The sequence below is a fragment of the Aedes albopictus genome, chromosome 3 (assembly GCF_035046485.1).
Source record: "Aedes albopictus strain Foshan chromosome 3, AalbF5, whole genome shotgun sequence".
Taxonomy (NCBI): domain Eukaryota; kingdom Metazoa; phylum Arthropoda; class Insecta; order Diptera; family Culicidae; genus Aedes; species Aedes albopictus.
This window is the reverse complement of record NC_085138.1, coordinates 314,221,230-314,248,232: the sequence shown is the minus strand read 5'-3', so window position 1 is coordinate 314,248,232 and position 27,003 is coordinate 314,221,230. Positions and strand designations below refer to the sequence as shown.

The following is a 27,003-nucleotide window of genomic DNA, read 5'->3' as shown; positions in this document are numbered from 1 at the left end:
AGCAGCCAGAAAGTTCCATTTGGAACTATATCTGAACTTTGTGGAACTTTAAAGCTGCTTTAGACGCTACTTGGGACTTTGTCGGAACTTATAAGTTCAGAGAAGTTCAGTTTGGTAGCATTGTGTTTCAATGAAGATTAAAAACAGCGCGTCGTTGTCGTAGTCTATTTATAGTGCATTTTGTCATGGGAAGCGGAACTTTCGGTTACTTGGGTGTTCTCTGTGACTGAAACCCTCTAAACCCCTTCAAAATCCCCTTAAATTCAATGAGTCGCAACAAAAATTCTCAGTAAACCATCGTTGGCTTCCCTCAAACTCTACTGCAGCTCTCTAAAACCTCTTGGGAGCCCTTGAAACTTCTCGAAACTCCTCAATTAAACTACTCTCTTCCCTCATGATACACCCATAGAATACTCTTAGATTCTGCAGAAACCCTTTAACCCTCAAAAAATCCCGTAAAATGCCTTGAAAACCCTCAGAAGGCTTCTTTTAAACTCTACGCAAGCTCCCAAAAGTTCCCTGAGACCCCCTGAGCCTACCAAAACGCCTTTAAATGCCCTGAACCCTCATGAAATTCTCATAGACTTCCCTCAATCCTTCTGAACCTCTCGAGAGGTATTTTTAAGTTTTTTGAAGGTACGTTACTTAAGTGACTAGAATTAATCTGGTCGCAAACGGTTGCAGCTGAATTTGCCAGCAAATCATTTTTTGAGATTATTGGTAAAGTTTTATAGAAGAGTGTTCGAAGGGATCGGAAGGGGAAACATTTTTTTCCAGCTTGGTGAAAGTTTTTAGTTTTTTTTATACTTTGTGGTTAAAGCGTCTAAATCAGTCACACTTATTCAAATAAAATGATAACGAATGGCATCTGAATTTGTGATTAGCATCGATTTCAACTATACAGTCAGGTTTTTTTACGCGGTTTTTTGAATTAACGCGGTTTTTTTCACGCGGATTTTTGAATTAACGCGGTTTTCATTTACGTGGATTTTTAATTTTAGGCCGGAAGTTTTCCAAGCATTATTATAGAATTTTTCTACATATTTCTGTAGTTTTGGTGCTTAACAGCATTAAAAGGGTAGAATATGATGCAGAGTAATTTTCTGGATATCTAAGGACATCCAAACTGTTCTTGAGTTTAGATAATAAAGTCTACGTCTGTAACGGTAACTTCTTGCATTAAACAAAGCAACGATTTGTAATCTATTATGCCCAGTAAGTCTTTTGAAAGTTCAATAGACAGTTTCAGATCAGTCGGGATATCCTAGGTCATCCAAACTGTTCTGGAGTTTAGATCCCATATTCTACAGGTGCAGCGGTAACTTCTTGCATTATACAAAGCAACGATTTGTAATCTATTAGGCCCAGTAAGTCTTTTGAAAGTTCAATAGACAGTTTTAGATCAGTCAGGATAACCTAGGTCATCCAAACTGTTCTGGAGTTTAGATCCTAAAGTCTACGGGTGTACCGGTTACTTCATTCATAATACAAAGCTACGACTTGTAATCTTTCATGACTTACTGAACATCTCAAAGTTTAATAGACAGCATCAGATCTGTTGAGATGTCTAAGGACATCCAAACCGTTCTTGAGATTACATGAACTTTTTTCATTGTACAAATCTACGATTTATATTCTATTATGTCCAGAGATTATTATTATATCTATTATTGTATCTATCAGATAATTATGTCTATTATGTCCATTTCTGGCTGTTCAATTGGTTGATTTGAAATTTTTTTAAACTATTTTGGAATAATTATTGATTTAAACCCTGTCTAATTAAGTATAGTTACTATTTTTAGCTTGAGAAACTACTGTCATAACCATAGACTTTGAAAACTGAGTTCCAGAGCACTTAAGATTACCTGGAATATCCCAAAATTTTCTAAGAATACTTTGTGACCTTTAACTATCACCCCTCGAGCAATCGCACTGTTGTATTCTGTACAACACGTTGAAATAATCGTGTTCAGCATTAGCGTGGTGCTGACGGTGGTGGGCAACCGCGCGAGTTACGGAAGGTTAAGTGAACATGATTTACTGCCTGTACTTCGACACTTACGCGACAACTGTGAGATGGAGTTTTAACAACGAACCGGTTTGAACCAGTGTTGCAAAACTTCATCTCATTCATTTGAACACTAACTAACAAATCTTTTTAGTCATCTTTCCTTCTATTCATGTTCAAAACGATTTCATTCAATCAGAGCACCTATCAAATGAGAAGCGAATCCTTGTCAATAGAATACATTGTCACTCGAATGAGTAGCTGGGCACGAAACACGAGAAAACCCTGCAAAATTCCGCCAGACTGAAAAAATATCGAATGTCGGGTCAAAGTCGGGTCAATTTTTATCGAATGTTGGGCCACTGTTGGACCAACATCGAACAAGTATTGGGTCCATGTTGGGTTTGGTGGCCAAAATAAAAATAGGTGAATGATAAGTTGATGTCGGGTTTGACGTCATCAATGATGGTAAAAGCATAGACTTAATACCTTTAAACCTTTAAACAATAGCTTGGCAGTTTGTGTAACTTGTAGACATTTTGAGTGACAGGCAAAAATCTTAAAATATTGTCTTAAAATAATTCGTTGTGTTCATTTTTTAATATAAAATCGAGAAGGAAATTATTGAGTTAAACGTTATAAAACATGGTTTTCATTTACGCGGATTTTTGAATTAACGCGGTTTATTTTTACGCGGATTTTTGAATTAACGCGGTTTATTTTACGCGGATGTATCCCCCGCGTAAAAAAAAACCTGACTGTATAAGAATAAAACACAATCAACCAAATACATACACGTCACATGGTTGAGACTTTTTAATAGAGTAATGAATGCATACGACCATCGTGTGTGGTTGGCATGGTGGTGTGGATAGAGTGCGCGTGCCACGGTTGTTTTTAGTAATGTTCTAGGTTCGAATCCCGTCGCGGGCACAATTTTTGTTATAACCTGCTTTGAAAAAATTTTCGTGAGAATTGGGTGAATGAAAATTTAACAGAACGAATAGAAATAATCCGCAGATGTTGAAGCGATTTTCAATTATCATGAATCGCTGCTCTCGAAAGAAGTGATGGAGGAGAAAAGTGTTCCTCAAACAAAATAGTGAAAATAAGCTCTTCCGCCGCCGTGAGGATAGCATATTTTGCTTGCACAGTTGTAGTACAACACAATATCACCCTGATACGCGTTCCTCTGTAAGTAAGTACACGCATTAGAGGCGAGTTGAAGAGCGCACACGAAAACAACAGTGTACAGTCACTCATTGTCTCATCACAGCCACTCTGGTACAGACCACTATTGCAATATAATGCTGTAGCTGTTTACCTACAAATGGCTTTACCGGATACCCAAACTCACACAACGATAGCTGGTCGGTCTATGACGCAGAATCGACTCACAGTTTGGCTTTTATACACATTAAGCAACACGATATTCACAAGCGTTGATAGCCGCGTGGGTTGGGCACGAGTTCAGTGATCTCGACGTTCATGGATCAATTCCAGTCTGCATCATTTTGTAATTTTTTTTTTCGCTCTTTTCATAAGTTTATCTTATGTAATTAGGTTATAATAAGCATGTTCAATTTACATAAGGTATTCTTATGGCATCCATACTTTACAGTTATGGCTAAATTTCATCAGGTATTTTGATGAATTTTGGTAGTTTACTTCGCTGAGTGTAGGGGAGACAAATTTGGGCATGATTGGTTTAGCCCACGTTTTGCGCATCGCGATTGAAGTTTGTATGGGATTTTAGATGGGAAATCATACTTTTTTGTATTTTTCTTGATTGTTGCTCAAAACAGTCATATACCATATAACCACTAACGGTAATGTATAGCCCAGGATGTGTAGAAAATCTTTGTCGAACACCGCAAAGCGATCCGATGCATGTGGGAAAAGATACACTCTTCGAAAGTTAGGCCAAAAATTGAGATGTTATTATTGATGTTATTCCTTCACATGTTAAATGATAAGCACACTCAGGCGATCAGTAGGTTATAACACAGAAAACAGATGTTTATGCTAGTACAAATTTTCCGCAGAATCCTGTGTAAATGTTCAAAACGATATACGTTGGCTCACTACCGCCATCTACTCAACTTATTGCGACATTACATCTAACTTGAATGCAAGAATAGTTCAAAGTTCCAGTTTTATTCAAGATCGAATACAATCTTGAATGTAAAATTGCGTAGTGCATGCAATCTTGAAAGCGATCACTGCGCCATCTCTAAATGATTGCCACATGAGTTTCAGCTGCTCGTTACATACAAAATGGCTGTTAAGCATTTTTACACACATTGCCAATATAAGCATAAACGTCTGTTATCTGTGGTTATAACTTTTGTTACAAGACTCGTATCGCCTTGCGGTCTTCGGCAAAGTTTTTCAGGACATCTGAGGCTATGCTTTTACATAATCGGTTAAATACTTTCAGAATAATTTTATTCTTTTATAAGGAAAATGCAAAAAAAGTGATTTTTTCCATATAACATCCCATACAAATTTCAATCGCGATGTGCAGTGTATGCATGACTGATCGCGCTCAAATTTTGTACAGTCGTTCAGGATCCGAAATGGAGTAAAAAAAACCTTGATCTGAAAAAACAACCTCTATGAGTAATCATCTCCCGCAACTTTTCCGCAACGGGATCCTTAGTCGAGCCACAGATAACAGACGTTTATGCTTATATTGGCAATGTGTGTAAAAATACTTAACAGCCATTTTGTATGTAACGAGCAGCTGAAACTCATGTGGCAATCATATAGAGATGGCGCAGTGATCGATAGTCAGTGATCGCTTTCAAGATTGCATGCACTACGCAATTTTACATTCAAGATTGTATTCGATCTTGAATAAAACTGGAACTTTGAACTATTCTTGCATTCAAGTTAGATGTAATGTCGCAATAAGTTGAGTAGATGGCGGTAGTGAGCCAACGTATATCGTTTTGAACATTTACACAGGATTCTGCGAAAAATTTGTACTAGCATAAACATCTGTTATCTGTGGTCGAGCTAAACATTCACTCTTAAGCCACACAAGTGCTCAAAAAAACTATTACATGCAGACGAGTGCACTTCGGCAACCCATTTCCCATTTGATTTATCTGGATTCTAGAAGATCGGCACTGGTGCCGGGAATTAGCGCTGGACTAGGTGCTGTAAACTCGTTCAAAATGAACTATTCGACTGAAAATTTTCACACCAATCACTGTTATCAACAAGTTCACGCAATAAGGTATCTGATTCAGATGGAAAAAGTGGACGAAAACGGTCGTTTCGTTGTGAATTTAGGTAATGCACAATTTTGTTTACCTGTAGTACTGGCAATGGGGTCAAAAACCCTATTTACATCTAGTATTTCTTTTTACGCTAAATCAAAAGATGGAAACGCATGGTTGTTCAACATCTTTTCAATGCTCACTCATCGAATGAAGCCATGCGCCGTACCCAACACAAACCGATGCATCGCAATGTCTGAACCAGGGGACTGTTATGGTCTTCTTGTTTTCTTACCCCGCATTTAAATTATGCTGCTGTGTTGAAAGATTGGTTGTCAGCTTGAGCCCTACGCTTGAGCCACTGTTATGCTGGCTACGAAAACATTGCATTGGTGGGATAGGGATGCCAATTCCTTGGTCTGAACAGAAACCGCATTCTTACTGGTTACGGCCGGTTTAAACCATATACAGATCAGTGATGCTGTGCATCGCATCACTTTCCGATTTTGTCTCACAGTTGCACTCAATTACCTATATTGAAGTAGATTCATTGACTGATGCTCCGCCGCCGTAGGGAGTGACCATGGTGCAGAATGTGTTTATAATGATGATGATGATACACTGCGAATAAATGTGCCGAACGAATTTGTGCTAAATCGAATTCGGTCAGTGAGCTCGCATCGAATTTGAATTCGCACCAACTGGGCGGCTCAAAGCTAAAAATAGATGATTGCGCTTGAAGGTGAGAAATGTGTGCGGAAAATGAGAACCAGTTGGAAACTATGGTTTTCCACGCTGCAGGCTGTCTCAATTATGTTAATCAGCTGTTTGATGGATTTTTAAGTATTGTGGATAGAGCTCTTTAATTATGCTACAGACTGTCGAACAATTGGTAATAGGTAAGCAAGATTCAATTGATATGACTCGGAATGATCCATATAGGCAAAACGGTTAACACATGGGTATGCATCAAGACCAAGGTGGCGGGTTCGACTCCCAGCTGGTCCAGGAACTTTTCGAAATGGACATTTTCTTGACCTCCTTGATAATAGAGTGTCTTCGTGCCTGCCGCACGATATACACATGCGAATTGGTCATTGGCAGAGGAAGCTCCCAGTTGAAAACTGTGAATATACTTATAGTAAGCTGAATAGCTGACTTTGTCCTAGTACAGTAGGAACGCCAAGAAGAAAAAACTTAAACAAGATACATAATTGACACAAAGCTGACTCCAATCCGGATTCTTCTAAACACAGACCTATAACGACTACATGTATGTCTCTGAATTTCCTAGGAACAAGCTTCACGTTATGCTTCAACTGCGGTATCTTTCCCAGAACCAAACCCAACTTCATTGGAATTCAAGGTCACGGTTGTCACCAAAAATCGTTCGGACAATTCGCAATAAAGTATTTACCGCCCCCGAGCGGCAAAGCAGTGGCCAAATTTGAATTCCATTCCGCACAAGCCGACAAATATTCGAAGCAAAGGAAAATCACAAAATAACAAGCAAGCTTTCTGACATGAAGGGGGGGAGTTGCTTTTTCGAGGAATCAGCTGCTATACGACTAAAGGCGAACATCGAGGTCCACTCGGTGCTCCAGGCTCGTACAAACTGTTGATTCCGGTCGATTTATTGTTTTCCGACACGTTGTCCTTCCGGGGGTTGAGATTTTTCTTCGATTTGATGTAGACATTGCTGCTAAGTACCGTCGAATGGGAGAAAAATTAATCACTATTGTATAAAATGTACATTCTAAGAACATATTAAATCGGTGGAATACCTAGAGAAGTTCACAAAAAAAACTCTTGGATGAATTTCTGAACAAATCTTAAGAAGAATTCTACTTAAGAAATATTCCAAAGAACCTCTAAAAAATCTAATGAAATTCCCAGAATGAATGGCTGAGAGCATTAATCGCAGAATTCCTAGAAGAATCATTCAAGGAATTTTGCAACGTATTTCCCAAAGATGACACCTGCGGTAATTTGCTAATGGTACCCTCTGATGAATTTGTGAAGGAATCTCTGGAAGAATTCACAAACGATTCCTTTGAGAAGTTCTTTAAGAAATCTCTGCAGTAGTTTTGCCAAAGAATCCCTAAGTTATTTAAATCTCTGATGGAATCCCACTTTTTTTCACTTAGGGATCATCCATAAATGACGTAGATTTTTTTTTGACGATTTTTGACACCCCCTCCCCCCTCGTAGCCTGTTTTCCCAGACCTAATACATGGCTCGTAGCATAATCAGGGTTTCCCCTCCCCCTAAAATGCTACGTCATTTATAAACGACAACTTATTCGTTTATTTGGAAGGCACGGGCGCCATACGTGTACAACATAGCCGAAATCACTATGGAAACCCACTTACTTTGGGGAAACTCTACAAATGCACTGTTGAGAAACTTTCAATGAAATCTCTGATGAATTTTACTTTCTGAAAGGATTTACAAAACAATAATGCCTGGAGGAAACTCACGAAAGAATTGTTGAAAGAATTCCCATGAGAATATCTGGAGCTTTTTAACGATTCCCTGCAAAAAAATCATCAGGAATGTCTAAATAAAGTCTTTGGAGAAATTTCAGTGGGTACCTTGAGAAACCAAGATAAGCTCCTGAAATAACGTCTGCAAGAATTCTATTATAAATTCCTGCAGTAGTATCCCAAGGATTCCTGAACGAATTCATCCTGGCCAAATGCTACCTTGGAAAACTTTTCGATAGAAATTCCGTGACGAAATCCTTAGACAACTGGAGGAATTCCCGGAAAATGTTTAGTGTTTCGAAGGAATGAATGGAGGAATTTCATAAGGAAATCTTGATGGAAAGCCCGATAGAGTTATTTGAGGAATCCCCACAGGGTTGCTCCAAAGGAGTATCTAGGGATCCCTGAAAGGATTGCTGAGGGCATTATTGATGGATTTCAATCAACCATCCTTAGAAAAATTATTATGAAATGAAATTTTCTCAAGTTTTTTTCGCTCATATATCAACGACCAAAATTTGCGCTGCCGTAACTCTTATATGACATGGATAGAAAGGACTCTCCAATTTCCGTTCGACTTTATTAAAAACCCTTCCGTAACCATCCCCCCTAAGAAGAATTCGGAAAAACACTCTTTTAGCTATAACTTTTTTGTATTTCAATATTTTGCAACCAAATTTTAACACAAGAAGTGCTTATCCTTCAAACTAAGGGATTTGCTAGGAATTTTTGGAATGTACACCTGGTTCCGAAGTTATTCCGGAACCAATATGGGTTATTGGAATTGTCCATATTGAGAAAAGTGAATTTTCGATATGAGAAAAGTTTAGTTTTCTGACGTAAGTGGTGATGATAAAAAAAATACCGGTACGGATGATCCGAGGAACCGGCTCCGGGATCAACTTGTGAATATTATTCAGTACCATCATACGACACCTCAAACTTTGTGATTTGTCATGATACATCATTCTGAGCTATTTTTGTGATATTCGAAATACTTTTAGTCATTTTGGAACCAATATGCGGACTTCACGGGAACCGGTGCAGGTGGTTCTGCGGTAAATTTTTCGAACATGAATAAACACCATCATGCGACATTCATGATTTTGAAACTTGAATACATTTGGCCATTTTGGAATCCATTTACCGATTTTCCGGAATCAAGTTTCAGGGCCAAGTTTTGAAAATGGTTCAATACTGTCATGCAACATTTCATAAATACATCGGTTTCGAAATACACTATACTGGTGTATGGCATTCCTCCTGGCATTCTTGCTGGATTCTTTTAAGCAATCTTTCTGCAATTTCTCCAAAAAAAATATCCTGCGATTCCTTCAGGGACTCCTTCATGGATTTCTCTAGAATACCTGTACCGATTCCTCCAGAGATTTATATAGGTATTCCTCTTGTCATATATTCAAGGAACTTCTTTTAGCATTCCTCCAGTCATTTTTGACGGATTTCAGAGATTTATTATCCCCCAAAATTCTTCTTCTAGAGATTTCAGAATCCTAGAATGATTGCCTTTAATCATCCCAGCAAGAGATTTCTGGGAGGAATCCCAGAAGAAATTCTTAGGAGAATCCCTAGAATAATGCCGGGAGATATTATAGTAAGAATTTCTGGATGAATCCTGGGAGGAATCGATGGAAGAACCACAGCAAGAATTGCTTGTGAAATTCAGCTGGAATTGCTTGAGAAAGGCCAAGAGGAGTTTCTGAAGGAATACCATGAAAAATTTATGGGAAAATCTTTGGATAATGTTTCTTGGATAGAAATTTCTGGGGAAATCTAAGGAAAAATCACTGTAGGAAATCTACAGGATTTTGGAATATATCATTGTAGAAATTTTAACAGAAATCATAGGAATTACTGGAGGAACCTCTAAAGAAACCCCATCAGGAATATCTGAAGAATCAAAAGAAAAATGTCTTGATGAAACACCTGGAGAAATACCTCGAGAAGTCTCTGAAAGAACCGGTAGAGGTATTCCGAAGGAATCCACAGAGAAGGCCCAGATAAATCACAGGAGAAATTTCTGAAAAAAATCTCAGGAAGATTTCTCGGAAAAAATCCAGCAAGAATGCCAAGATAAATGCCCAAAGCAATTACTAAAACTATTCCTGGAGTTACGGTAGTTAGAAAATCTGGCGGAGGAATCGCTGGAAGATACGCAGGAGGAGTTATTTACGAAATTTTTGGAAGAAGGCCAAAAGGAATCTCTGCAGAAATCCATGATGAATTTGTGCAGAAATTCTTGGATAAAATCTCTGGATGATTTCCTAGATGAGTCCTTGAACAACCGAAGGAATTTTTAGAAGAATTCCAGAAGATTGCCCGGAAGTATCACAGCAAGAAAGCCAGGCGAAAGCTCTAGAGGAATCCCTAGTGGAATTTCTAAGAAACCAAAGTTTTATAATTTCTGGAGGACTCTTAGCAAGAATAGCTGGAAGAACCACAGGAATAGTGCGTGAGGAATCCCAGTTGAGTTGGTATATCTGAAGGAAGCGAAGAGCTGCTGGAGGAGTCCCATGATAAATAACTGGATGAATCTTTGGATAGAAACTCTGAAGGAATTCCTAGACGATTCACTGGAGGAACTTAGAATGTCCGGAATCTTGCCATCTCTAGAGAAATCTCTAGAAGAACTCCTGAAGGTAGGAAATCGCGCCACTTGGGCGGTGGCTTCTATATTCATCTGTTTTCCACTATAACTCAGTCAAATTTGAACCAATTGACACAACTTTTGGAATGTGATGAGATAGGTATAGTATCTACCCGTGTACACTCAGTAGCAAAAAAAAAGCCGAGCCGATTTTTTCTCCCAAAATGCGTCATGTTCAATCTGCTGCAACTTTGACAATTATCAATATTTTTGGCTGAAAATTTTACCACTTCATCATCAATATATTGGTAGTGTATGGACAAAATTTCAAATTGATAGAAATTATATATTTTGAGTTATAACAACTTATATGAAAAAATCCATTTTTAGACATACCTTTTTCAAAAATCCGTATTTCAGTGAAAACTTTAAGTAGCTTCATAAAAATTTCACTGCAGCGTCAGTAAATATAGGAAATGTTGTGGTCAAAATTTAAAATGTTTTCATCAAGCGGTTTGGGCCACAGAAATCGTCAAAGTTGAAGTACCACTGTGGATGCCTACAGTTTTCACTCCATATTGACCACGCTGAAACACCGCGGTGCACCGGTGCAGAAAAAAAGCCGAGGTCAATTCATTCCATTAACGTTTAGATCTAAGTTTTAATAAACAATCTATATCATATGACATATTTTTACAAATTTTCGTGTGGTCTGCTAGTAGTTTATGATATTTTACACGTAACACATAGTGCGTTACGCGTTACACGTAATGCGTTACAAACATACATATGTTAGTGAATATACAAGTATGTAGTTTGTATAATTTACAAATGTTGACAACTGTGAAAAAAATATTATAAGTAAACAAGTTGTGGGGTATAATTGAGAACCACAAAGTATGATATAGAAAGACATGTAACTTCACTTGTTTGCTTATGATAAGGTTTTAACAGTAGCCAAAATTTGTAATTTATTCAAACTACTTGTATATCCACTAATATACGTATGTTTGTAATGCATTATGTGTAACGCGTAACGCACTATGTGTTACATTTAGAATGTCATAAACAACGATCAGACCACACGAAAATTTATAAAAATATTTCATATAATATAGATTGTTTATTCAAACTTAGATCTAAATGTTAATGGAACGAATTGACCTCGGCTTTTTTTCTGCACCGGTGTTTCAGCGTGGTCAATATGGAGTGAAAACTGTAGGCACCCACAGTGGTACTTCAACTTTGACGATTTCTGTGGCCCAAACCGCTTGATGAAAACACTTTAAATTTTGACCACAACATTTCCTATATTTACTGACGCTGCAGTGAAATTTTTATGAAGCTACTTAAATTTTTCACTGAAATACGGATTTTTGAATAAAGTATGTCCAAAAATGGATTTTTTCATATAAGTTGTTATAACTCAAAGTATATAATTTCTATCAATTTGAAATTTTGTCCATACAATATCAATATATTGATGATGAAGTGGTAAAATTTTCAGCAAAAAATATTGATAATTGTCAAAGTTGCAGCAGATTGAACATGACGCATTTTGGGAGAAAAAATCAGCTCGGCTTTTTTTTTGCTACTGAGTGTACATCATTTCAAGTCAATTGGTTCAAAATTGACTGAGTTATAGTGGAAAACAGACGAATATAGAAGCCACCGCCCAAGTGGCGCGATACCCTATTACTGTAATTTCTGGAGAAAACCTAGGAGGAATTGCTGGTAGATCCACAGTTGCAATTGCTTAACGGTCCAGATGAAATTTCTGTATAAAATCTCTGAAGATGTTCCTGAGGAAATCACTGGAGGAACTTCTGGGATAATCCATGGAATATTGCCTTGAATGGTCCCACCAAGAGTTCTTGAAAAACTTTCTGGAGGAATTCCTAGAACTCCGGGAGATTTTATATGAGGTATTTCTAGAGAAATCCTAGTAAGGACTGTATCGGAAATTAACTATAAACATTCAAAATGCTCTATCTCGACGCACGGTTGGTCTTTTCATTCCGGTTCTTCTATGAAATCTTCACAATATAGTAAATTTTAAAACACCTTGAATAAAATTGGAAAATGTTTAGTATTATTGAAAATATGGGTATATGAGTATGCCACACAAAATAAAAATCTGGACAAACAGTTTTTATTTTAAATTTTTTTAACGTTTCAAACATTTGTAACGAACAAAAATTGTACGGGGAAATATCTGGAAAATAATGATTATTACTAGCAGTTATGTACACATAACATATCACTCAAAACCGACTTTTGAAATTCTTATTTTGGATAGAAAAACCTCCAACATTAACAATATGGTCTATCCCAAAAACGCCTACTTTTTGGTCGAACTTTGACGCTCTGTTTTAAAAATCTTTAGAGGTTATAAAATTCCGTTCTCTGGTAAAACAACCTCTTCAATAGATTTAAATACATACCCAATCGAAAAAAATGCAAATTTTCAACTTTTTGTATTTATTATTTGCGTAATCGTTCTTTGAAAACGCATAAAAAAAAGAGTTCCTCGAAAAATGGCCTTTTTTCGTTTTTAAGAATTGCCCTAATCTGCGGAGGGAATTTTTTTTTGATAAAAATAATTTTCCTATATCATGAGCATTCTGGAAAAGAATATATTTGCGCAAAAACAAGAGAAAAAATTGAATATTTTCCCACAGTTTTCGCAATTTTAAATTTTTAGGAGGTGTCCAAAATTTTAAAAACATTTGTGCAATCTTTGAGATAAAAGTCCAAGTTAAATGATTATTTTTTGAAAATTAGAACTGCCATTCTTTATTTAAGAGATTTATATAGTATCTCCAAAAATAAAGTTATGTTTTTTCGAACAGATTATTTTTTAGTCAATTGTGAACGTTTATAGTTAATTTCCGATACAGTCCTTAGGTATTGCTGGAAGAGCTTTAAAGGGTTTTTAAAAGTTTTTTTTTAATTTAAAACTTTTTTTAAATTCTTCTTTAAAGTGATTTTCCTCCGTAGGAGTAAATAATTTAAGTGGTTGCCCCTTATTACTCATTCTCAAACTTCGTCTAATTTTTGGGTTATTCTAATGAACTTTTTTACCAAAAGGCTATTTGCAGTTCAGTAGGAATACATGGCCTTATCTTGATGCATAGGAAATTCATTGCCTGTATTTCCTAACAAACCGTTTTCTTGGATCACAGTACGCAGTTGTTAAGAAATGATTCAAATGATATTCTCTATTGGAAGTTTCTACCAGTATCCATCAAGGAATATCTTGAGCGATTCCTGTTGAATACGAAATTGGGCCCAAAGATTTGTGAATGAAATGAAAAGGTTTGGGGAACACCTAACACTAGCTTCTCGGTCCATTTTGTGAAGATCTTTTCCAATTTGGTAAAAAACAAAAATAATGTTAGTGGATTGATTTTAAAATTAAATGTTCCTTTTGAACCCATGTTACTGGCTACGACCATGTGTAATATTTTTTCCAATAAAGAAAGATTCCTAACATTTTATTTGTGAAGGAAAATGAGAATTTGTTGAGCCATGGCTTTCTAAAATTTGTGTTTTTCTAGAAACTGCCCGTTATTACTATTATTCCTAGCTCCACCTATGCATTGTATTATTTTTCTTATAAAGTACATTGTCTCAAGATGCTCATCGTGGAAGAAAGTCATTATTTACCTGCAAAGCGGAAACTTTTGAAAAAAATTTAGAGTCACCTTCCTTAAACCTCCCACCCTCTCCACTATTTCCTTGCTACGGCTATGCTTGAATCTTTCAAGGTGGGTTCTGGTGGCTTACTGGGGTAAAAAAGAAACAATAATTTTTGATTTGATGACTGAGAAGTTAGTACGGAATATTGATTGTGTGTACTGATTTGAGAATCCAATTTCTCTGCCCCTGGTGAAACGATATCACTGGCTACGCCTATGTGTGATATTTTTCTCGATAATGCAAGATTCTTGCCAACTAGAAGCGCAATAAAATTGATCATTTGTTACTTCATGGTCAAGTCATGATTTTTTGAAAATTTTGGACGATTTTGGAAGAATTGCTCCTTATTACTGTTTTTTCTAGCTCCGCCCATGATTTGCATTTTTTCTTGAAAGTACCTTACCTGAAGATTCTAACCGTGGAAGAAAATCATGATGTGCATGTAAAAGGGGCTGATTTATATTTTTATATGTTTGGCGAACACATGAATGGGGTGCCTTTATTCTTGCTATGATTATGTTCGATTTTTTTTCTAGCAAGGTGAATGTTGGCAGTTTCCAATGGTGGAAGAAAATTGTAATTATATGGATTATCAGCAGAGATATAAGCATTTAAAAAAGTGTAACGCTGTTATTAAAGAGGTGCCCCTCTTTGATGAGCCTTATTATGGAAGCTGAGGCCCCAAGGTTTTCGGCAACATAAAAATTTTCACATTTGGGCTTAAAACGAAGAAGATATGATTTTTCCAAAAATTAGTGTAACGGTGTTTTGTAGGCACCGTCTTCTGAGGCTACTTTTTTAGCACCGCCGCCTGAGAGTTAACAACAGCATATTAAATTTGGATTCGGTCAACAAACGAGAAGACGATGTAAAATGCTGTGATTTTTTTAAGAGTACAATATATATTAGGCCTGTCCAGCTTTTCAAAAATGTTCTCTGATTCTCAAGTCCACCCCCATATTTTGATTGGCATCCTAAAAGAAGTAACTGGTCAAAATTTCAGCCAAATCCATTGAAATTAAGAGGTGCATCAAATCAATTTTGTGTTTTTCGACTATTTTTGAACTTCAAAAAATCATAACTACTCTAAAACATGTTAAAACTTAATTCTTTCGGCAGAAATTGAAAGCTAAACTTGTCTGCTACAACTTCTCCGAACAACGTGTGCCAATAAAATTGAAGGAAGCATGTGTAATTATCACATTTGTAATCAGAAAAACCTTAAAAAGTTGATTTTTTGATAGATTTCGTTCTGGAACACCCTAATATACTTAATAAGTTGAATTTTTCAAAACGGCATCATATTCTCCAATGTTTTTTGGTTATTTGCTTCTTTGACACCAATGCTGTAGGAGTTGAGCAAAAATTACTAAAATTCGTGAAAGTCAAATGTGGCCTAAAAACTAGCTTTTTGGAGGCAATCACGTTGTGGCGCGAAATTGTACTGAACGTAGTAGCTTTGCTTCCTAGTAGTTTGCCTTGGCTACCCCCTATCACGGGTGATAACAAACAAGCGCGATGACAGGTGTTGGCTATCATATCAGTGCTGACGCGATGCCACTTTTTGCGCGCCAAAGCGTGATTGCACCCGAAAAGCTAGTTTTTAGGCCACATTTGGCTTTCACGAATTTTAGTAATTTTTGCTCAACTCCTACAGTAATGGTGCCAAAGAAGCAAATAACCAAAAAACATTGGAGAATATGATGCTGTTTTGAAAAATCCAACTTATTACGTATATTAGGGTATTCCAGAACAAAATCTATCAAAAAATCAACTTTTTAAGGTTTTTCTGATTACAAATGTGATAATTACACATGTTGCCTTCAATTTTATTGGCACACGTTGTTCGGAGAAGTTGTAGCAAACAAGTATAGCTTTCAATTTCTGCCGGAAGAATTAAGTTTTGACATGTTTTAGTGTAGTTATGATTTTTTGAAGTTCAAAAATAGTCGAAAAACACAAAATTGATTTGATGCACCTCTTAATTTTAATGGATTTGGCTGAAATTTTGACCAGTTACTTCTTTTAGGATGCCAATCAAAATATGGGGGTGGACTTGAGAATCAGAGAACATTTTTGAAAAGCCGGACAGGCCTAATATATATATTAGTCTAATTCTCTGACTCAGTAATTACTAGTGGTTAAACTTTTTAGTAGAAGATCATACAACAATCAAAACTAGAGGTAAAACAGTTAATTATAATTATCGATCGTTCGAACGATCTATGAGGATATATCAAGAAAATTACCAAGTGAAATTTTTCACACACATGATGAACCGATGAATAGATGGACATGCATTGGTGAACTCGTTTCATGTTATTGAGGAAATTAAAAAAAATCTGATGAATGATCAGAATATGTGCTAGTACTTAAGTTATGAGGAAAACTCTTATGAAAAACGTGATTCTTTTTTTCGATAGTTAAAAATTTTCCTCACAATTTCGTTTCAAGATTGATGGATCAGTTCACGGTAAAATGATGATTGATCAGTTTCAATACATGCGGATTGGACTGTTCTTAAGACATTTCATTCCTTCCTCGCACCACCGCCATTGAACCACTCAATAGAAATGAATTGAAAAATTGATAATTTATCATCCGATTAAAGATAATGGAGCAATCGCACGGCGCGCGGAAGAAGCACACAGCTGACAGCGATCGCGCGCAACTAAATTAAATCATTCCGATAGGCAGTTTAACTCGACTGGGAGGCGACTCAATCGCGACTCGCGGGCATCAAAAAGCCGCATCTGTTTCAGTTTCAGGGAACCACAGTCCACAGCTGACAGCCAGCACTCGCGCTCTGTGGACGCAAATGAATTGCGCGTATCAACGAACTGAATACATATAGCGAGCGAAGATGACGACGCCAATGATAGCGGAGGAAATATAAGTGACACATTTTTGCTCGCAATTTACTTAGGATGAGTGACTCGCGCGGTGCGACTGTCATTGGATGACGCTGAATGGGTTTACATAGTTAGTTATATCATGGCTCTGTTAGCGTTTCGTTGGAGCAATTCAATTTAGCGAATAAATTTGAACGTTTGATGCTTTCCTTTTATGCGGGAGTGGTCAATTTAGGAGCGATACAGTTTGATCTTTGCACAACATTTTTCAACCGTTCTAACGAGGTTCCTAAATTTTAATTTTGTTTGAATTGCTATTTGATCGTTATTTATGTTTGGAAGTTATGTTGTGGAAGATTGCCAATGGAAATTTTCTCAGAAGTGGAATTATGAGGGAATACCAGTAGGAATTTTGAAATAAATTACAAGAAGAATTCCGGAACAAATCCCAGGACGAATCCCAAAAAGAATTTCAGGAGACCCGGGCGGAATTCCGGAAGAAATCCCAGGAGGAATTCAGGAAGGAATACCGAAAGGAACCCCAGGAGGAATCCCAGGAGGAATTCCGGAGGAATCCCAGGAGGAATTCCGGAGGAATCCCAGGAGGAATTCCGGAGGAATCCCAGGAGGAATTCCGGAGGAATCCCAGGAGGAATTCCGGAGGAATCCCAGGAGGAATTCCGGAGGAATCCCAGGAGGAATTCCGGAGGAATCCCAGGAGGAATTCCGGAGGAATCCCAGGAGGAATTCCGGAGGAATCCCAGGAGGAATTCCGGAGGAATCCCAGGAGGAATTCCGGAGGAATTCCGGAGGAATTCCGGTAGGAATCAAAGGAGTAATTCCGAAAGGAATCCCTGGAGGAATTCCGTAAGTAATCCCAGCAGGAATTCCAGAAGGAATCCCAAGAGGAATTCCAGAAGGAATCCCACGAGGAATTCCGGAAGAAATCTTCGGTGAAATTCCGGATGGAATCTCCGGAGAAAATACGGATGGAATCCCAGGAGGAATTCTGGAAGGAATCTTAAGCGAAAATCCGAAAGAAATCCCAGGAGGAATTTCGGTGGAATCCCAGGAGGAATTTCGAAAGGGATCCCAAGAGAAATTTCGGAGGAATCCCAAATGGAATTCCAAAGGGTTCCCTACAGGAATTGCAAAGGAATCCCAATAGGAATTGCAAAGGAATCCCAAATGGAATTCCAGAAGAATCCCAAGAGGAATTCCGGAGGAATCCCAAGAGGAATCCCGGAGGAATCCCAAGAGGAATCCCGGAGGAATCCCAAGTGGGATTCCGGAGGAATCCCAAGTGGAATTCCGGAGGAATCTCAAGTGGAATTCCGGAGCAATCCCAAGTGGAATTCCGGAGGAATCCCAAGTGGAATTCCGGAGGAATCCCAAGTGGAATTCCGGAGGAATCCCAAGTGGAATTCCGGAGGAATCCCAAGTGGAATTCCGGAGGAATCCCAAGTGGAATTCCGGAGGAATCCCAAGTGGAATTCCGGAGGAATCCCAAGTGGAATTCCGGAGGAATCCCAAGTGGAATTCCGGAGGAATCCCAAGTGGAATTCCGGAGGAATCCCAAGTGGAATTCCGGAGGAATCCCAAGTGGAATTCCGGAGGAATCCCAAGTGGAATTCCGGAGGAATCCCAAGTGGAATTCCGGAGGAATCCCAAGTGGAATTCCGGAGGAATCCCAAGTGGCATTCCGGAGGAATCCAAGTGGAATTCTGGAGGAATCCCAAGTGGAATTCCGGGGGAATCCCAAGTGGAACTCCGGTGGATTCCCAAGTGGAATTCCGGTGGAATCCCAAGTGGAATTCCGGAGGAATCCCAAGTGGAGTTCCGGATGGAATCCCAAGTGGAGTTCCGGATGGAATCCCAAGTGGAGTTCCGGATGGAATCCCAAGTGGAATTTCGGATGGAATCCCAAGTGGAATTCCGGATGGAATCCCAAGTGGAATTCCGGATGGAATCCCAAGTGGAATTCCGGATGGAATCCCAAGTGGAATTCCGGAGGAATCCCAAGTGGAATTCCGGATGGAATTCCAAGTGGAATTCCGGAGGAATCCCAAGTGGAATTCCGGAGGAATCCCAAGTGGAATTCCGGAGGAAGCCCAATATTTCAACTACAAATTCCGGATGGAATCCCAAGTGGAGTTCCGGATGGAATCCCAAGTGGAGTTCCGGATGGAATCCCAAGTGGAATTCCGGATGGAATCCCAAGTGGAATTCCGGATGGAATCCCAAGTGGAATTCCGGATGGAATCCCAAGTGGAATTCCGGATGGAATTCCAAGTGGAATTCCGGAGGAATCCCAAGTGGAATTCCGGAGGAATCCCAAGTGGAATTCCGGAGGAATCCCAAGTGGAATTCCGGAGGAATCCCAAGTGGAATTCCGGAGGAATCCCAAGTGGAATTCCGGAGGCATCCCAAGTGGAATTCCTTAGGAATCCCAAGTGGGATTCCGGAGGAATGTCAAGTGGAATTCCGGAGGAATCCCAAGTGGAATTCCGGAGGAATACCAAAAGGAATTCCGGAGGAATCCCAAGTGGAATTCCGGAGGAATCCCAAGTGGAATTCCGGAGGAATCGCTAGTGGAATTCCGGAGGAATCCCTAGTGGAATTCCGGAGGAATCCCTAGTGGAATTCCGGAGGAATCCCTAGTGGAATTCCGGAGGAATCCCTAGTGGAATTCCGGAGGAATCCCTAGTGGAATTCCGGAGGAATCCCTAGTGGAATTCCGGAGGAATCCCTAGTGGAATTCCGGAGGAATCCCTAGTGGAATTCCGGAGGAATCCCTAGTGGAATTCCGGAGGAATCCCAAGTGGAATCCTGGAGGAATCCCAAGTGGAATTCCGGAGGAATCCCAAGTGGAATTCCGGAGGCATCCCAAGTGGAATTCCTTAGGAATCCCAAGTGGGATTCCGGAGGAATGTCAAGTGGAATTCCGGAGGAATCCCAAGTGGAATTCCGGAGGAATCCCAAGTGGAATTCCGGAGGAATACCAAAAGGAATTCCGGAGGAATCCCAAGTGGAATTCCGGAGGAATCCCAAGTGGAATTCCGGAGGAATCCCAAGTGGAATTCCGGAGGAATCCCAAGTGGAATTCCGGAGGAATCCCAAGTGGAATTCCGGAGGAATCCCAAGTGGAATTCCGGAGGAATCCCAAGTGGAATTCCGGAGGAATCCCAAGTGGAATTCCGGAGGGATCCCAATATTTCAACTACAAATTCCGGATGGAATCCCAAGTGGAATTCCTGATGGAATCCCAAGTGGAATTCCGGATGGAATCCCAAGTGGAATTCCGGATGGAATCCCAAGTGGAATTCCGGATGGAATTCCAAGTGGAATTCCGGAGGCATCCCAACTGGAATTCCGGAGGAATCCCAAGTGGAATTCCGGAGGAATCCCAAGTGGAATTCCTTAGGTATCCCAAGTGGGATTCCGGAGGAATGTCAAGTGGGATTCCGGAGGAATCCCAAGTGGAATTCCGGAGGAATACCAAAAGGAATTCCGGAGGAATACCAAAAGGAATTCCGGAGGAATACCAAAAGGAATTCCGGAGGAATCCCAAGTGGAATTCCGGAGGAATCCCAAGTGGAATTCCAGAGGAATCCCAAGTGGAATTCCGGAGGAAGCCCAATATTTCAGCTACAAATTCCGGATGGAATCCCAAGTGGAGTTCCGGATGGAATCCCAAGTGGAGTTCCGGATGGAATCCCAAGTGGAGTTCCGGATGGAATCCCAAGTGGAATTTCGGATGGAATCCCAAGTGGAATTCCGGATGGAATCCCAAGTGGAATTCCGGATGGAATCCCAAGTGGAATTCCGGATGGAATCCCAAGTGGAATTCCGGATGGAATCCCAAGTGGAATTCCGGATGGAATTCCAAGTGGAATTCCGGAGGAATCCCAAGTGGAATTCCGGAGGAATCCCAAGTGGAATTCCGGAGGAAGCCCAATATTTCAACTACAAATTCCGGATGGAATCCCAAGTGGAGTTCCGGATGGAATCCCAAGTGGAGTTCCGGATGGAATCCCAAGTGGAATTCCGGATGGAATCCCAAGTGGAATTCCGGATGGAATCCCAAGTGGAATTCCGGATGGAATTCCAAGTGGAATTCCGGAGGAATCCCAAGTGGAATTCCGGAGGAATCCCAAGTGGAATTCCGGAGGAATCCCAAGTGGAATTCCGGAGGAATCCCAAGTGGAATTCCGGAGGCATCCCAAGTGGAATTCCTTAGGAATCCCAAGTGGGATTCCGGAGGAATGTCAAGTGGAATTCCGGAGGAATCCCAAGTGGAATTCCGGAGGAATACCAAAAGGAATTCCGGAGGAATCCCAAGTGGAATTCCGGAGGAATCCCAAGTGGAATTCCGGAGGAATCGCTAGTGGAATTCCGGAGGAATCCCTAGTGGAATTCCGGAGGAATCCCTAGTGGGATTCCGGAGGAATCCCTAGTGGAATTCCGGAGGAATCCCTAGTGGAATTCCGGAGGAATCCCTAGTGGGATTCCGGAGGAATCCCTAGTGGAATTCCGGAGGAATCCCTAGTGGAATTCCGGAGGAATCCCAAGTGGAATCCTGGAGGAATCCCAAGTGGAATTCCGGAGGAATCCCAAGTGGAATTCCGGAGGCATCCCAAGTGGAATTCCTTAGGAATCCCAAGTGGGATTCCGGAGGAATGTCAAGTGGAATTCCGGAGGAATCCCAAGTGGAATTCCGGAGGAATCCCAAGTGGAATTCCGGAGGAATACCAAAAGGAATTCCGGAGGAATCCCAAGTGGAATTCCGGAGGAATCCCAAGTGGAATTCCGGAGGAATCCCAAGTGGAATTCCGGAGGGAGCCCAATATTTCAACTACAAATTCCGGATGGAATCCCAAGTGGAATTCCTGATGGAATCCCAAGTGGAATTCCGGATGGAATCCCAAGTGGAATTCCGGATGGAATCCCAAGTGGAATTCCGGATGGAATCCCAAGTGGAATTCCGGATGGAATTCCAAGTGGAATTCCGGAGGCATCCCAACTGGAATTCCGGAGGAATCCCAAGTGAAATTCCGGAGGAATCCCAAGTGGAATTCCGGAGGAATCCCAAGTGGAATTCCGGAGGAATCCCAAGTGGAATTCCGGAGGAATCCCAAGTGGAATTCCGGAGGAATCCCTAGTGGAATTCCGGAGGAATCCCTAGTGGAATTCCGGAGGAATCCCTAGTGGAATTCCGGAGGAATCCCTAGTGGAATTCCGGAGGAATCCCTAGTGGAATTCCGGAGGAATCCCTAGTGGAATTCCGGAGGAATCCCTAGTGGAATTCCGGAGGAATCCCTAGTGGAATTCCGGAGGAATCCCTAGTGGAATTCCGGAGGAATCCCTAGTGGAATTCCGGAGGAATCCCTAGTGGAATTCCGGAGGAATCCCTAGTGGAATTCCGGAGGAATCCCTAGTGGAATTCCGGAGGAATCCCTAGTGGAATTCCGGAGGAATCCCTAGTGGAATTCCGGAGGAATCCCTAGTGGAATTCCGGAGGAATCCCTAGTGGAATTCCGGAGGAATCCCAAGTGGAATCCTGGAGGAATCCCAAGTGGAATTCCGGAGGAATCCCAAGTGGAATTCCGGAGGCATCCCAAGTGGAATTCCTTAGGAATCCCAAGTGGGATTCCGGAGGAATGTCAAGTGGAATTCCGGAGGAATCCCAAGTGGAATTCCGGAGGAATCCCAAGTGGAATTCCGGAGGAATACCAAAAGGAATTCCGGAGGAATCCCAAGTGGAATTCCGGAGGAATCCCAAGTGGAATTCCGGAGGAATCCCAAGTGGAATTCCGGAGGAATCCCAAGTGGAATTCCGGAAGAATCCCAAGTGGAATTCCGGAGGGAGCCCAATATTTCAACTACAAATTCCGGATGGAATCCCAAGTGGAATTCCGGATGGAATCCCAAGTGGAATTCCTGATGGAATCCCAAGTGGAATTCCGGATGGAATCCCAAGTGGAATTCCGGATGGAATCCCAAGTGGAATTCCGGATGGAATTCCAAGTGGAATTCCGGAGGCATCCCAACTGGAATTCCGGAGGAATCCCAAGTGGAATTCCGGAGGAATCCCAAGTGGAATTCCGGAGGAATCCCAAGTGGAATTCCGGAGGAATCCCAAGTGGAATTCCGGAGAAATCCCAAGAGGAATGCTGGAAAGAATCCCAAGAAGAATTCTGAAAAGAATCCCAAGTGGAATTTCGGAAGGAATCCCTGGAGGAATTCCGCAAGGATTCCCTGGAGGTATTCCGGAAGGATATGTTCATCGTAGTACTACGTTCACCTTTCAGTATATTTTATACAGTAAATATTTCAACTACAAGCAAAAATAGTTATCAATAATAAATATTCCTTTAGCAAGCACAAAACAGTATAATTTCGTCACATTAAGGCTTATTTTAGTGTTATGAACTACCCAATACTGTTGTTTGTTCATCACTGGTGTTTCAATTCGTTCGAAAAAAAAACATCCTCTTGCGCATGGTACGTATTATCTCTCCATTCGCCTTAGTCAATCATTTCTCACGATAATATGCGGGCGATCCGACGGCGGCGGTTTCTTTGTATCATTCTTAACGTCGTAAATAACATTAATTAGTTGGAGACGATAGCCATCGCCACCATCACGGAGAGTAAAAAGCAGCCGATCTATCTACACAATTCATAATAATAAAATCGTATAAAAAGTGAATCGTCGCGCTCCTACTGATTCTGATAACTGATCTCATGGCGATCGTGGTTGTATATCTATTTTGCATGTGTCGTATGTGATGGTACCGAGTAAAATAACAGCCAGCTGGTTTTTCAGCCCTACAATTCCTTTTTTTTACTTTTGTTGCATGCGAACATTAAGGACAATAAGCTCTATAGAATGAAGCAATAGGTATGATGAGTTATTTAAACTTTAGCTGTTACCTACCATAAATATACGTAGTTTTAAAGCGCATTTTGCTCGGCACTTGTCGAATGAATCTTAGTCATGAAACTTAAGTACTCTTCTAGCAAATTTTTCTTCTTCATACTTATTCTACTGATATAAGCGAGAAACCTGTGCCCACTTCAATCGCCTTTTACACTTTGACCGAAATAAATTTCCGGTACCTACTAAACCCCCCAATAATTACCATTCCTTTTAAACCCAGACTACCACAGAACTCATCGCAACTAACGGCCACAAAACACGCAATTTTCTAGTTTTTAGTGCATTGAACGGAAGGCAGTCCACTTTAGTGTCGTGTTGGTGGCGCCTACCGCCAACAAAACGAACGACAAGCGACTGCTACCTAGCAAAAACGTTTTCTTTCTTCCAAGTAGTAAATCAAACGCCGCTTTGCAACCTGCATCTATTGCCCTCAATCCTTACCTTGCTTCTCAGAGGAGGACAGCAGCTTGCCGGTGACCGCTGCAGCCTCTTCGTCCAGCGGTGCCGCCGATTTGGTCACCTTGAACCGTTCCGTCATGATGATGCAGCGTGATGTCACTACTTAGAACACACTTTAAGAGCACTTAAAACACTAAAAACACTATTGAATTGTAACTTGTAGTAATTTATTTATGTTTTCAATGGTAACATAACAAAAGATAATAAAAGGTAGAATAACAGAAACACTGATCAAACTAAAAATAACTTGCACATTCACAGATAACTCAGAGCTTATCCGAACAGAGTGTCGATGAAGTTAAAATACGAGGCAAACTCAGTATGGTGTAGAGCTCGATGGTCTACGATGCTACGATCTGAAAAATGTAAAAAGAGAAAAAAGGAAATATAAATGACAAAACGCTGTATTTCAAAAGTTAATATCTTTTATGATGAAACAATTGAAATAATTCAAAATTTCATGTTACTGACAAACGTGATAAAAACGATAAAAGGCTATAAACGGAGGTGGGAGTCCCTAAAATCGTTACGAGTCATGAAATAAGGAACTGTAGAATCCTAGATTACCAATAATTTAATAAACAATAGAGGAACTAATTTCCGTTCTTCAAAAGACCAAAGGCAAGTCAGCCGGCCCCGATGAAATTGGATACCCAATGCTCTGATATATTCCACCGATCGCCCGGAAGCACCTGCCCCAAGTAATATTTTTTAGTCAAATTGACTTAAAGAGGTTCTTAGAACCCTCATAAAACAAACATAAAAAGTATGAGATTTTATAACGCTTCTCAAAACATCTACAAGACTAATTGGTCATCAAAATGCTGCTTGGGGCTGCTAGACATCATTATGGCTACTTTCCACTTGATAAGTAGTGTGCGAAAGGATAGGACAAGTAATGGTCACGTAAAACTTTTGCAATCAAATGATTTAAGCGTTCCCAGTAGATAAGTAATTCGCAGCCAGAAAGATTTGCCAACAGATAGCATTGTCATGCGAGGTCAGTCATGTCGTTAATTTTCCGTTCAGAATAATTTTCTGTTTCTTTGTGTTTCTTCATTTACTCTTGCGCGTTAGTATTTAGCTATGTCCTTCTATGTGCTCCGTCGTCTCTCAGTATGGCTGCATCTGAACACGAGATTGAATTTCTTGAGGTTGAATAATTTGCCGTTACGTAGTTTCAAAATTTATAAAGACACCCCAAAACTGAATTATTTATCAATAGTTTGATTATTGAAAACAGTAATTAGCATATTTGAGTTTACCTGATAAAGAGACAATGATTCTAAAAATTGTTGCATAAAAATCATTTCATTCCGTTTGTTGAATAAAATGTTCTGTGGTGCACTACAGCCATGGGAAGTAAAGATTGTAACATTTTGACCAAGAATAGTATATTAAGGACTGTATCGGAAATTAACTATAAACATTCAAAATGCTCTATCTCGACGCACGGTTGGTCTTTTCATTCCAATTCTTCTATGAAATCTTCACAATATAGTTAAGTTTAGAACAGCTTGAAGAAATTTGGAAAATGTTTAGTATTATTGAAAATATGGTTCTATGAGTGTAAACTCTTCGATCACAGGTCTCTGGGTGATATCGATCCTACAGGTCGTTACTTCGATTGCTGGACACTTCTTTTCGCGAATAAATTAACACGGGACTCGTACAGAAAAACGACTGGTAAAGTGCACGGTTTATTGCGAACTGATCTGGTTGGGTATGATCGGATGATCTTCGGGTGTCTACTTCAACTGATATTTTACATATGAGTATTGAATGTTTGCAGAGAATGAGATAGGGTTCCCTCTCACAATCATCATTGAAGATGATGATTGTTGCAGAGTGGTTTAAAATACTAAATTGGATTAACTAATTTACATAACCGCCCGCCTTGAAAGACGCGGGATTTCAATTTGATAACCTAGGCAAAATCGATCTCTTCTAGTCTTATAATCTAACACATCTAACACATTGATTTAAATACTAAGAATACACGGAACATGTCGAAATGAAGATGTATCAACTCGATGTTGCAACTTATGCGGAACGCATCGCTTGTTGAACCAGTTACTGGCCGATGTCATCAGCTGCCTCGCGTGGATCTTCGTCTGGTCGCCGTCGTAGCGATATCTTCCTCTCGTACCGAATGCAGTGGGTTGACCTTCACCACCGCGATCCTTCCTCGAACTGCGAGCTCGCAGTGGACAGAACAAATAACTGAAAAATATGAGAGGCGCTTTTTTACAAATTTTAAACAAGCTTACAACGACTTCCCTGTCGCGGAGGCTTGCGCGCCTCCGCGGGCGCTCCTACGCCGATGACGATGCGTTCGCCAGGTTGAACGTGTCCGATGAATTGTTGGTTGCAGATGAACGGTTGATGGATGACTACGTGGATGAGGTACTCGGATGAGCACATGTTGTTGTGGGCAGCCGGCGTTTACAGACCGCCGAAGTGGGCAACAGGTCTCCGGAGCATGCCGGATTCCATCACGTGAATGCGTTGTTGGATTGGATGCGGGTATCATGGGTTGAGAAGATGAGCCAGCGATTGAGCAGTCAAACGGACGATGTTTAGCGGGATGTGGCAGATGATGGTGACTTCGGTGAAGGCCGGCGGCCTTCGGACGGGTAGCTGGGGGACAAAACATTCCTTGAGTTTTTTGAAAGGTATTTACAACACAACACTTAACTGGAATGCGGGAGCCGGATG

The 27,003-nt window shown here is 40.2% G+C and overlaps 1 protein-coding gene across 2 annotated transcripts in view; it reads right to left on the bottom strand.

Annotated features, from left to right (window-relative positions):
* LOC109433075 (uncharacterized) overlaps positions 1 to 27,003 on the bottom strand; it is a 336,164-nt gene that overhangs the window by 213,524 nt on the left and 95,637 nt on the right. Inside the window, exon 3 of one of the 2 annotated variants that reach the window (XM_062842514.1) lies at positions 24,268 to 24,641. The gene's annotated coding sequence lies outside the window, so the exon portion shown is untranslated. Of the gene's footprint in view, positions 1 to 24,267; positions 24,642 to 27,003 lie in introns of those variants that run through there. The other variant, XM_029865619.2, reaches the window with a different exon arrangement.